The sequence below is a fragment of the Ceratotherium simum genome, chromosome 27 (assembly GCF_057802395.1).
Source record: "Ceratotherium simum simum isolate JZ-2026a chromosome 27, ASM5780239v1, whole genome shotgun sequence".
Classification (NCBI taxonomy): domain Eukaryota; kingdom Metazoa; phylum Chordata; class Mammalia; order Perissodactyla; family Rhinocerotidae; genus Ceratotherium; species Ceratotherium simum.
In genome coordinates this window covers 37,282,443-37,295,178 of record NC_141926.1, presented here as the reverse complement: position 1 = coordinate 37,295,178, position 12,736 = coordinate 37,282,443, and positions in this window count along the sequence as shown.

Here is a 12,736-nt window from a genome sequence, read left to right as displayed (position 1 = left end):
AGAGGTAGAGTGTGTAATTAGCAAATCAATGGGTTAATTTAAAGATATGCAATTTTCAATAATAATGAGAGTTAATATTTCTTATGGGAACTGGCTTAAACTGGGTTATGAGGAGGTATGAATAGTTGAAATAGATTAATTATCTTTCAAATTTGGGATATTAAGATTGAATAAAACACTTTTAAAAACTCTATTAAAATGATATCTTTGTGTGAGCAATTCAGGTCATAGATCTCATTTTTTTCCTTTCTTTTCCCCCCTTAAATTCATATTTTAAACCATTTAATGGTAAACCATTGAATGGAAATGAGAGTTTATGGGATTCTCGCCAATGACACTGAAAATATATTAATGATTTTTTATACCTTGAAACAGATAGATTGAGAGCTCTTGAACAAGCAAAGTTCAAGCAGTCCCATTTTTTGAATAGCCGTATTTTTCTTTGCCAGTTATTTTGTAGATCCAAATTTTAAACTTATATGTCTACACTAGCATAAAACAATTTATTTTATTAACATATAGGCTAATTTGCTCAAATAAGCTTTAAAATTAGGCTCCCAACTTGAAAATTTTATCAGCCCTCAATTGTTTACATAATAACTCTATGAAATTAATAGTAATTCACTCTTATTTTTCATGGTGTCTACTTCTGTGTACCTAGCGGCTGCTGTAACATCTGTAGCTGCACAATTCGTGCTTGGAAAGCTGGCAGATGGCTGACTTCCAAAGCTTCCTGCCAGTGTAAATTAATATGTACCATAAGAAGTACCCCCAAGTGGTATAAGAATGCAGTCTCTTGGGTTGTTTTTATGGAAGAAGCTTGAAGCAAAACTGAATAGCTCTGGCTTCCATACAGCAGACATGAAAACACTGTGCCTTTGGTGTCGTCCCTGATGGTATGTACTAATTCACTCTAAATTATTCTAGTTCCTATTTTAAAAAGAATGAGAATGAGAAAAAAGGCATTCAATGTGTGGGTACATTTACGTGTGCTTTTGTGCATAGATGTGTATAGAATATCTCTATCTATCAATCTCCACATAAAAAGCCTTAGTGATATGTTTAAACTCTTCTATGAAGAACACTTTCATATACCAGTTCTTCACTCTAAGGAAAAACTCAATATAAAATTCTGATTAATGTATATTAAGATATAATTTTAAAATTATAAATATTTTTCTTTCAATAGCAAGTTTTCTTCTTGCATGACAAGTCAATATATTAATGTTAATTTTCTCATATTTCATAGAACTTTATGTTTTAGAAAGATAAATATTTATCCATAAATATTTTGCTTGGACTTGTAAAGATATGGTAAGAAATATTTTAAGATCATGACTGAATTTTGGATATTAAAATCATTCTTAAAATATTTTTAACAAACGAAGGAACAGTCACGGTTCCCCAAAACCCCACAGCATGCAGAGGCTCATATGGCACACACATACATATAACTTTATAAAATGTCTTTTAAAACATGATTTCTTAAAAAGAGAGTTTTTGTGGATATATACAGGGACATTTCAAAAAAACAAAAAAATTTTTTTAAGAAAAGACGAACTTTGAGGACCTGCTGGAAGATGGCTATTTTTTTTTTTTATTGATGTTTTAATGGTTTCTAACATTGTGAAATTTTGGGCTGTACATTTTTGTTTGTCCATCACCATATATATGACTCCCTTCACCCCTTGTGCCCACCCCCCACCCCCACTGTCCTGGTAACCACAGTCCAGTTTTCTCTGTCCATGTGTTGGTTTATATTCCACATATGAGTGAGATCATACAGTGTTTGTCTTTCTTTTTCTGGCTTATTTCACTTAACATAATACGCTCCAGGCCCATCCATGTTGTTGCAAATGGGACGATTTTGTCTTTTTTTATGGCTGAGTAGTATTCCATTGTATATATATACCACGTTTTCTTAATCCAATCGTCAGTCGAGGGACACTTAGGTTGCTTCCACTTCTTGGCTATGGTGAATAATGCTGCAATGAACATAGGGGTGCATAAGCCTCTTTGCATTGTTGATTTCAGGTGCGTTGGATAGATTCCCAGTAGTGGGATGGCTGGATCATAGGGCATCTCTATTTTTAATTCTTTGAGGAATCTCCATACCATTTTCCATAGAGGCTGCACCAATTTGCATTCCCACCAGCTGTGTATGAGGGTTCCTGTTTCTCCACATCCTCTCCAACATTTGTTGTTTTTTGTCTTGGTGATTATAGCCATTCTAACAGGCGTGAGGTGGTATCTTAGTGTTGTTTTGATTTGCATTTCCCTGATGATTAGTGATGTTGAGCATCTTTTCATGTGCCTATTGGCCATCTGTATATCTTCCTTGGAGAAGTGTCTGTTCATTTCCTCTGCCCATTTTTTGATCGGGTTGTTTGTTTTTTTGTTGTTCAATTGTGTGAGTTCTTTATATATTATGGAGATCAACCCCTTGTCAGATGTATGTTTTGCAAATATTCTCTCCCAGCTGGTTGGTTGTTTGTTCATCTTGATTCTGGTTTCATTTGTCTTATAAAAGCTCTTTAATCTGATAAAGTCCCACTTGCTTATTTTTTTCTTTAGTTTCCCTAGTCTGGGTAGGCATGTCATCCTAAAAGATTCCTTTAAAACCAATGTCAAATAGTGTGTTGCCTATATTTTCTTCTATGAGTTTTATAGTTTCAGGTCTCACCTTCAGGTCTTTGATCCATTTTGAGTTAATTTTTGTGAATGGCGATAGCACATGGTCCACTTTCATTCTTTTGCATGTGGCTGTCCAGTTTTCCCAACACCATTTATTGAAGAGACTTTCCTTTCTCCATTGCATGTTCTTAGCACCTTTGTCGAAAATTAGCTGTCCGTATATGTATGGTTTTATTTCTGGGCTTTCAATTCTGTTCCATTGATCTGTGTGTCTGTTTTTGTACCAGTACCATGCTGTTTTGATTACTATTGCTTTGTAGTATGTTTTGAAGTCAGGAATTGTGATGCCTCCTGCTTTGTTCTTTTTCTTTAGGATTTCTTTAGCTATTCGGGGTCTTTTGTTGCCCCATATACATTTTAGTATTCTTTTTTCTATTTCTGTGAAGAATGTCATTGGGATTCTGATTGGGATTGCATTGAATCTGTAGATTGCTTTAGGTAATATAGACATTTTAACTATGTTTATTCTTCCAATCCACGTGCATGGGATATCTTTCCATTTCTTTATGTCATCATGGATTTCCCTCAATAATGTCTTGTAGTTCTCATTGTATAGGTCCTTCACCTCCTTGGTAAGATTTATTCCTAGGTATTTTATTCTTTTTGATGCAATTGTAAATGGTATTATCTTTTTGAAGTCTCTTTCTGTTAGTTCATTATTAGCATATAGAAATGCAACTGATTTTTGTAGATTGATTTTGTACCCTGCAACTTTGCTGTAGTTGTTGATTGTTTCTAATAGTTTTCCAACAGATTCTTTAGGGTTTTCTATATATACAATCATGTCATCTGCAAATAGTGAGAGTTTCACTTCTTCGTTACCTATTTGGATTCCTTTTATTCCTTTTTCTTGCCTAATTGCTCTGGCCAAAACCTCCAGTACTATGTTGAACAGGAGTGGTGAGAGTGGGCAGCCCTGCCTCGTTTCTGTTCTCAGAGGAATGGCTTTCAGTCTTTCCCCGTTGAGTATGATGTTGGCTGTGGGTTTGTCATATACGGCCTTTATTATGTTGAGGTACTTTCCTTCTATTCCCATTTTATTGAGAGTTTTTATCATAAATGGATGTTGTATCTTGTCAAATGCCTTCTCTGCATCTATTGAGATGATGATGTGGTTTTTATGCTTTGTTTTGTTGATGTGATGTATCACGTTGATTGATTTGCGGATGTTGAACCATCCCTGCATCTCTGGTATAAATCCCACTTGATCATGGTGTATGATCTTTTTAATGTATTGTTGTATTCGGTTTGCCAATATTTTGTTGAGGATTTTTGCATCAACGTTCATCAGCGATATTGGCCTGTAATTTTCTTTCTTTGTATTGTCTTTGTCTGGTTTTGGTATCAGGGTGATGTTGGCCTCATAGAATGATTTAGGAAGTGTTCCATCTTCCTCTATTTTTTGGAATAGTTTGAGGAGGATGGGTATTAAATCTTCTTTGAATGTTTCGTAAAATTCACTGGAGAAGCCATCTGGTCCTGGACTTTTATTTTTTGGGAGGTTTTTGATTACTATTTCAATCTCTTTACTTGTTATTGGTCTATTCAGATTCTCCATTTCTTCTTGCTTCAATTTTGGGAGGTTGTATAAGTCTAAGAATTTATCCATTTCTTCTAGATTGTCCAATTTGTTGGCATATAATTTCTCATAGTATTCTCTTATAATCCTCTGTATTTCCATGGTATCCGTTGTAATTTCTCCTCTTTCATTTCTAATTTTATTTACTTGAGGCTTTTCTCTTTTTTTCTTAGTAAGCCTGGCTAAGGGTTTGTCTATTTTGTTTATCTTCTCGAAGAACCCACTCTTTGTTTCATTAATCCTTTCTACTGTTTTTTTGGTCTCAATATCATTTATTTCTGCTCTGATTTTTATTATTTCTCTCCTTCTGCTGGCTTTGGGCTTTGTTTGTTCTTCTTTTTCTAGTTCTGTTAGGTGTAATTTAAGGTTGCCTATTTGGGCTTTTTCTTGTTTGTTAAGGTGGGCTTGTATCGCTATGAGTTTCCCTCTCAGGACCGCTTTTGCTGCATCTCATATGGTTTGATATGGCATGTTATCATTTTCGTTTGTTTCCAGATAGTTTTTGATTTCTCCTTTAATTTCATCAATAATCCATTGGTTGTTGAGTAGCATGTTGTTTAATCTCCACATTTTTGTCATTTTCCCAGGTTTTTTTTCCTGGTTCATTTCCAGTTTCATAGCCTTATGGTCTGAAAAGATGCTTGTTATGATTTCAATCTTCTTAAATTTATTGAGGCTTGCTTTGTTTCCCAACATATGGTCTATCCTAGAGAATGTTCCATGCGCACTTGAGAAGAATGTGTAGTCAGCTGTTTTTGGGTGGAGTGCTCTGTATATGTCTACTAGGTCCATCTCGTCCAGTTTTTCTTTTAAGTCTAATATTTCTTTATTAACTTTTTGTCTGGATGATCTATCCATTGCTGTAAGTGGGGTGTTAAGATCCCCTGCTATTATTGTGTTGTTGTTGATGTCTCCTTTTAGGTTTGTTAATAGTTGCTTTATGTACCTTGGTGCTCCTATGTTGGGTGCATATATATTTATAAGTGATATGTCTTCTTGATGTAGTGTCCCTTTTATCATTATATATTTCCCTTCTTTGTCTTTCTTAACCTGTTTTATCTTGAAGTCTACTTTGTCTGATATGAGTATGGCAACATCTGCTTTCTTTTGTTTGCCATTAGCTTGGAGTATTGTCTTGCATCCTTTCACTCTGAGCCTGTGCTTGTCTTTAGTGCTATGATGTGTTTCCTGAAGGCAGCATATTGTTGGGTCTTGCTTTTTAATCCATCCTGCCACTCTGTATCTTTTGATTGGAGAGTTCAATCCATTTACATTTAGGGTAATTATTGATATATGAGGGCTTAATGTTGCTGTTTTGTCACTTATTTTCTGGTTCTTTTGCATTTCCTTTGTTTCTTGTCCCATTTGTTTTGGACTGCCAATTCAGTTTGGTTGTTCTGTCTTATGATTCTTCTAGTTTTCTCTTTGTTTATCATATGTGGTTTTGCTTTGATTATTTGTTTAGTGGTTACCTTGAGGTTTGGGCAAAAAATCTTGTGTATGAGATAGTCCATTATCTGATAGCCTCTTATTTCCTTATACTAAGTCAATTCAGTCACTTTCGTCTTCCCCTTCTAAGTTGCTCTTGTTATACCTTATTCTATCTTGTGTTGTGGCTGTGTGTTTACAGTGATGAGGTTAAATTTATTTTTGGTGAATTTCTTCCTTTGATCTTTGAGTTAGTATTTAAGTGGTTGCTAACCTATTCCGGTAAAGATCTACTATTTCTCTGATTTTGTCTACCTACTTTTCTCCTTCCTCCAAGCTTTGTGTTCCCTTTCTCTTCTTTTTTTCAGGCCTGAGGGCCTTCTTGAGTATTTCTTGTAGTGGGGGTCTCGTGGCCATGAATTCCCTTAGCTTTTGTTTATCTGGGAGAGTTACTATTTCTCCATCATATTTGAAGGATATTTTTGCTGGATAGAGTATTCTTGGCTGAAAGTTTTTGTCTTTCAGTATTTTGAATATATCATTCCAGTCTCTTCTAGACTGAAAAGTTTCTGTTGAGAAATCCGCTGAGAGCCTGATGGGAGTTCCTTTGTACGTTATTTTTTGTTTTTGTCTAGCTGCCCTTAATATTGTTTCTTTGTCATTGACCCTGGCTAGCCTTACCACTAGGTGTCGTGGTGAAGGCCTTTGTCTGTTAATATATATAGGTGTCCTGTTGGCTTTGCTTACTGGTATTTCCTGCTCCTTCCCCAGATTTGGGAAATTTTCAGCTATTATTTCCTTGAATAGGCTCTCTGTTCCTCTTTCCCTCTCCTCTCCCTCAGGAATACCTATAATTCTTATGTTACATTTTCTAATAGAGTCAGATATTTCTCGGAGTCTTTCTTCATTTCTTTTTAGTCTTAGTTCTCTCTCTTCTTCCATCTGGATTATATCTGTATTCCCATCCTCTAAAGTACTAATTCTTTCCTCCATATTGTCAGCTCTGTTCTTTAAAGATTCCAGATTCTCCTTTATCTCCTCCATTGTGTTCTTCATCTCCATCAGCACTGATTGGTTTTTCTTTATGATTTCAATCTCTTTTGTGAAGAAACTCCTAATCTCATTGAATTGTTTGTCTGTGTTGTCTCGTATTTCGTTGAGTGTTTTTATGATAGCTATTTTGAAATCTCTGTCATTTAGTTTATGGATTTCTGTGTCTTCGGGGTTGATTTCTGGGTGCTTGTCATTTTGTTTCTGGTCTGGTGATTTCATATATTTTTGCATTGTGGTTCCTGTGTTGGTTTTGTTTTTCCTCATCCTGGAAGTCTCTGGTTGCAATTTCCACCTGCCGCCACTGTCTGGTGGTAAAGGCCTGTGTAGTCTAAGCCCCCTGCGCTCTGCCCTGGTTTTTCTGCTGCGATCCGCAGTTTTGTGTTTTTTTTTCCCGCTGCGATCCACGGGTCCAGTCCAGTTTGATCAGGTCTGCCTCGCATCGCTAGGTCTGGTCTGGTCGAGCTGCAGACTCCGGGTTGCGGGGAAGGGGGAGCTCTCTCTTTTGCCCTCTGGGTCCCTGACGTGGGAGGCTTCTCGTTTGCCCCTCTTTATCCGCTCTCTGGGGTGCTCAGATGTTGATGGTAGCACTGTGGCTCCTCTGAGTCCTCTGTGCGGGAGTTTCCCACTGGCTGAGAGAGTCCGAAGAGCCACGGTTTCCTGCCGAGGGCTGCCCCTCCCCCCTCTCTGGGAGCTGCGCGGACCGGGATCGCTGATCTGATGGGGAGGGAGCGGAGTTCTCCTTACCTCTCGCCACTTCCTCCGGGGGCCCAGCACGTTCTGCTCTCAGATATGCGGCAGTGTGGATCCCTCCGCTCTAGCTTTTCACTGTCTGGGATTCCGTTGTTGGTCTGTGGCTGTTGCTTTTGTTGTATCTTGTGGGGGAAGAGTTCACGGGAAAGCTCACTCCGCCATGATGCTGACGTCACTCTCCGATGGCTATATTTTGACACTGTCAAATGTAATTTTGTTTACATACAATTTTTTTTTAGTTAAATAGTACATTCCTAGTAATACAGTTTACATATTACTAGAAGTAGAGGGGAACATTATAGGTTTTCTCCTTACCACTTAAATTATTTATTTATTTATTTATTTATTTATTTGTTTGCTTGTTTGTTTAGTGAGGAAGATCAGCCCTGAGCTAACATCCATGCTAATCCTCCTCTTTTTGCTGAGGAAGACCGGCTCTGAGCTAACATCTATTGCCAATCCTCCTCCTTTTTTCCCCAAAGCCCCAGGAGATAGTTGTATGTCATGTTTCACATCCTTCTAGTTGCTGTATGTGGGACGCAGCCTCAGCATGGCCGGAGAAGCGGTACACGGGTGCGCATCCAGGATCCGAACCTGGGCCGCCAGTAGCGGAGCTCGCGCACATAACCGCTAAGCCATGGGGCTGGCCCTTAAATTCTTTCTTAAGTCCCACAAAATTTTGAAAAGCTAATACATTATCAACTTCCCTGACTTAAATTTAGGGCTTCTTAAATAAGTTATTATGCATAGGATAGAATAAAATACAAACACAACGTTATTATTGATTAATTTAGCTCTAAGGCTATTGGTCATAGTTATTTGAGGATATTTATTTTCTTCATAGAGGTCTATCACCTTTGTATAGGCATCTTATCATCTTCATTGCATTATACACCTGACAAAGAGGCATGTGACTGCTCAATAATGTTTATTCATATTATTTTCTCAAAAGACTCTTCTACTGATCCCCTATTTTCGAGATTCCAAAAGCTTCTTGGCTGAAAATTCTTTTTTCTGTACTCTTTCTCTTCATACCTATACTTTGCCAAGTCATGTCTGAAGGTCATTACCAGTATCAGGACTGAGCTGGCAAATCAATGAGATTGCAAATAAAGAGTTACATATGTATTGTGAGCAACATGGCATTGATGTGAATAAATTTATTTTTGTGTAGCTATTTAACTGGAAAAATAAATAGCTGATGTTTTCCCAAACATTAGCTTTTTTTGTATATAAAAATCCATATGCTCTATATTTTAAAGAGAATATATTTGCCTGAATTCATCCTTATAAACAATGAAGTGAAGAAATTGTTGCTTGGAAAGTGAAAATATATAAGCTAATTGTAATGTTCTTATCTCCCTATCCATTCCATATTATTGATGATGCCATTCCCTAACACCATAAAGGACAACTTGAGATGTAATTATGAAGCTCATGACTTATCTTTTCTAGTGATTAAAATAAGACTAATTAAAAGCACAAAATGTAGAGGTCAGTTTATTGTTTTCAGTTTTGTTCATTACTTTAATCAATACTTATTATTTCCTAATTAGTTACATTAGATCAATCAAATATTTATTGTGGGCCTACTCTGATGTAGACTTCTTCCAAGAGCTGATGATAATGAAGTCTCAGCTCTTGTGATTTTTTTATTTTAGTGAGAGCAGCTGACACAAAATAACAAAGACATATGTGATGTGTCAGATGATGAAAACTGTAGTGAAAGACAAAAAGCACCTCTGAGAACTGAATGTATTTAGGCAGCAAAATATGTAGCAGATACTAAGAAAAATTTGTTCTAGAAAAAGGGAAGAGCTAATGCAAAGACCGTATTAGTTTCCTGAGGCTGCTGTAACAAATTACTACAAGCTGGATGACTTAAAACAACACAAATTTATTAGCTCATAGTTTTAGAGGCCAGAAGTTAGAGAGCAAGTTGTCAGCAGGGCCACACTACCTCTGGAGGCACTAGTGGAGAATAATTTGCCCTTCTAGCTCCTGGTGGCACCAGGCATTCCACGGCTTGTGACGGCATAACTTCAATCTCTTCCCACCATCTTCACATTGCCTTCTCTGTCTGTTTTCTCCTCTGTGTGTCTCTTATAAGGACACTTTCATTGGCTTTAAGGGCCCACCCAGATAATCCAGGATTATCTCACATTGAGATCCTTAATTTCGTTACATCTGCAAAGACCTTTTTTCCAAATAAGGTCACATTAACAAGTTCCAAGAATTAGGAGGTAGTCATCATCTTTTAGGGGGCCACCATTCAATACACTACAGGTTCCAAGACAAGGGTGCACTTAGCATATTCAACAAAGAATGCCATCATGCTTTATTAGTGTGAAGATCAGTAACAAAATTACTAAGGGCAGTGTTATGGATGGAATTGTGACCCCTAAAAGATATGTTGAAGTCCTCACATCCAGAATCTGTGAGGGGACCTTATTTGGAAATAGAGTCTTTGCAGATGATCAAGTTAAGAGGAAGTCATTAGGGTGAGTCCTAATCCAATATGACTGGTGTCCTTATAAAAAGGGGAAATTTGGACAAAGACACAGACATTCATAGAGGAAAAATAATGTGTGAAAATGGCTGTGCGATGAGGGAAACAGAGATTGGACAGCAAGCCAAGGAATATTAAAGATTGTTGGCTACCACCAGAAGCTAGTAAGTGGCAGAAAGCTTTTACCCAGGCTCAGAGGAAGCATGACACTGTGGACACATTGATTTTAGTCTTCTAAACTCCAGAACCGTGAGACAAGTTTCTGTTGTTTTAAGTCACCTAGTTTGTGGTACTTTGTTATTGTAGCCTTAGCAAACTAATACAGGCAGGTACTATCCAGGGCATTAGGGGCCGATAAATCTAGGGCTTTGGAGACCACGTGTATCAATTAGGGACTGAATTCAGCCCCATGTAACAGAAAACTCAAATAGCAACTTAATTCATATTTTAAATATATATATTTTAAAACTTTACTAAATAACAAGAGGTCATGGGCTGTTATGATGGATCTAGTTTTTCATCAAATACTCAGAGTCATTCTAGCTATTTTTCTACACCATCCATAAAGCATGGTCTCTATCCTTATTAGATAGCAGCCAAGTTTAAATGACACACTCATATTGCAGAACACTAGAAAGAGGAAAGACCAAAGACAAAATAGGAGTGCCAGTTGAACCTGCTACCATTGTAGGAACAGTACAGAAACTACCATAAAAATTTCTGGCTACGGGCCAGCCCAGTGGCTTAGTGGTTAAGTTCACATGCTCCACTTCGGCGGCCTGGGGTTCACAGGTTCAGATCCTGGGTGCAAACCTACGCACCGCTCATCAAGCCATGGCGTGGCAGCATCCCACATATAAAATAGAGGAAGATGGGCACAGATGTTAGCTCAGGGCCAATATTCCTCACCAAAAAAAAAAAAAAAAATTTTCTGGTTACATCTTTTTGGCTTTTATCTTATCTCTCTCTGTAAGGCATGACAGGAAATGAAGTTTTGGGGATAATCACAGGATCATTTCAAATAAAATCAGAATTCTATTAGTGAAGGAAGACTAGAATGGGCAAAAATGGATATCAGGTAGCCTTTGCAGTACTGTGATAAGGATTTGGAATTTTATGCTGATAAACATCAGGAACATTTCAGATGATTTTGAATAGAGGGTGTCAAAAACTGACCTATAGGGGCTGGCCCTGTGGCTTAGCGGTTAAGTGCGCGTGCTCCGCTACTGGCGGCCCGGGGTTCGGATCCTGGGCGCGCACCGATGCACTGCTTCTCTGGCCATGCTGAGGCAGCGTCTCACATACAGCAACTAGAGGGATGTGCAACTATGACGTACAACTATCTACTGGGTCTTTGGGGAGAAAAAGGGAAAAAAAAAAAGGAGGAGGGTTGGCAATAGATGTTAGCTCAGGGCTGATCTTCCTCACACACAAAAAAACAAAACCTGACCCATATTTTGAGAGGTTATCTCTGCTTGCATTGTTGGCTATGGACCATAAAAGACCAAGGGTAAGAACATGGAGACAAGTTAGGACATTTAGGCAAGAGGTAACAGTGGCTTAGACTAAGATGCCAGCAGTGTAGGTGGGAAAAGTGGTGATTTTGGACATATTTCCTAGTTAAAGTTGACAAGATTTTGTCAAGGTTTGAATTTGGGGTGTTTGCTGAAAAAAAGAGTCAAGGATGACTGCAAGACATCTGTCCTGAGACACTAGAAGACTGAAGTTTCCACGTACTGAGAAGGGGGATATTGTGGTAGAAACAAGTTGGATGGTAGAAGTCAAGAGTTCTGTTTTGTAATGTTAAGTTTGAAATGCTCATTACACTTGTCAACATAAATGTCCAATATACAGAGGAGTTTATGAGTCTGACGTTCAGAAACATATTAGGGTTGGAGAGCTATATTTAGAAATCATCATATAATAGATTTTTAAAATTTACTCTGTAAAAAAAATTAATATGATAAAACAAACATCAATTTGCAAAAATACAAATATAAAAGTTTGTTACATTATTGTCATTAATATTTTAGTGATAATTATCTAGACAATCTCTATGCATTGAGGTATGCATATAAGATAGATTATTGTCTGTTATACATACAGAAATTTTGTTTTTTGTTAATTATGTAACTTACTGTTGTCATAAAATGATTCTTAAGGGATGTACTGTGCAGTAGAAAGTGCTACTCTCTTTGAAAGCCAGATCAGAAAAACCTTATTATATAAAACATTTGTTTATTAGAATGTGCTTAAATCTGATATTGTGAAAGCCAGATCATATTATACTACTGAAGATATTTATTTAATTTGAAAATAAGATTATCATGCTTTTCTTCACTCTCATTTTCATGACTACTGCTCTCTATTATTTCCATATTGAATCGTGTTTGGGAGTTGGTTTTCTTTGTTTAATTGATTGTGTTTCTCTTTCTGGCATATTCATATGTTGTCCTGTACAGGATGGATTTTCAAGCAGTTAAGGTCTTCACAAGTTATCTTAGGAACTACAAAAAGCTCTTCTGCCATTTTGGATTTTCTTCTTAGCAGGAAGATTGAAGCCTGTGATTCTTCACAGCTCAAGGCAGTTGATCCTCAGTAGGAGTAAATGCTCACAGCAACCAAAAAACTTGAAAAGATTACTATCTGTACTCAGATATGCCTTTTCCTATGAAAACAAAGATTCTGAATGCTACAGATAGCTGCCGGGATTTAAGCTTTTT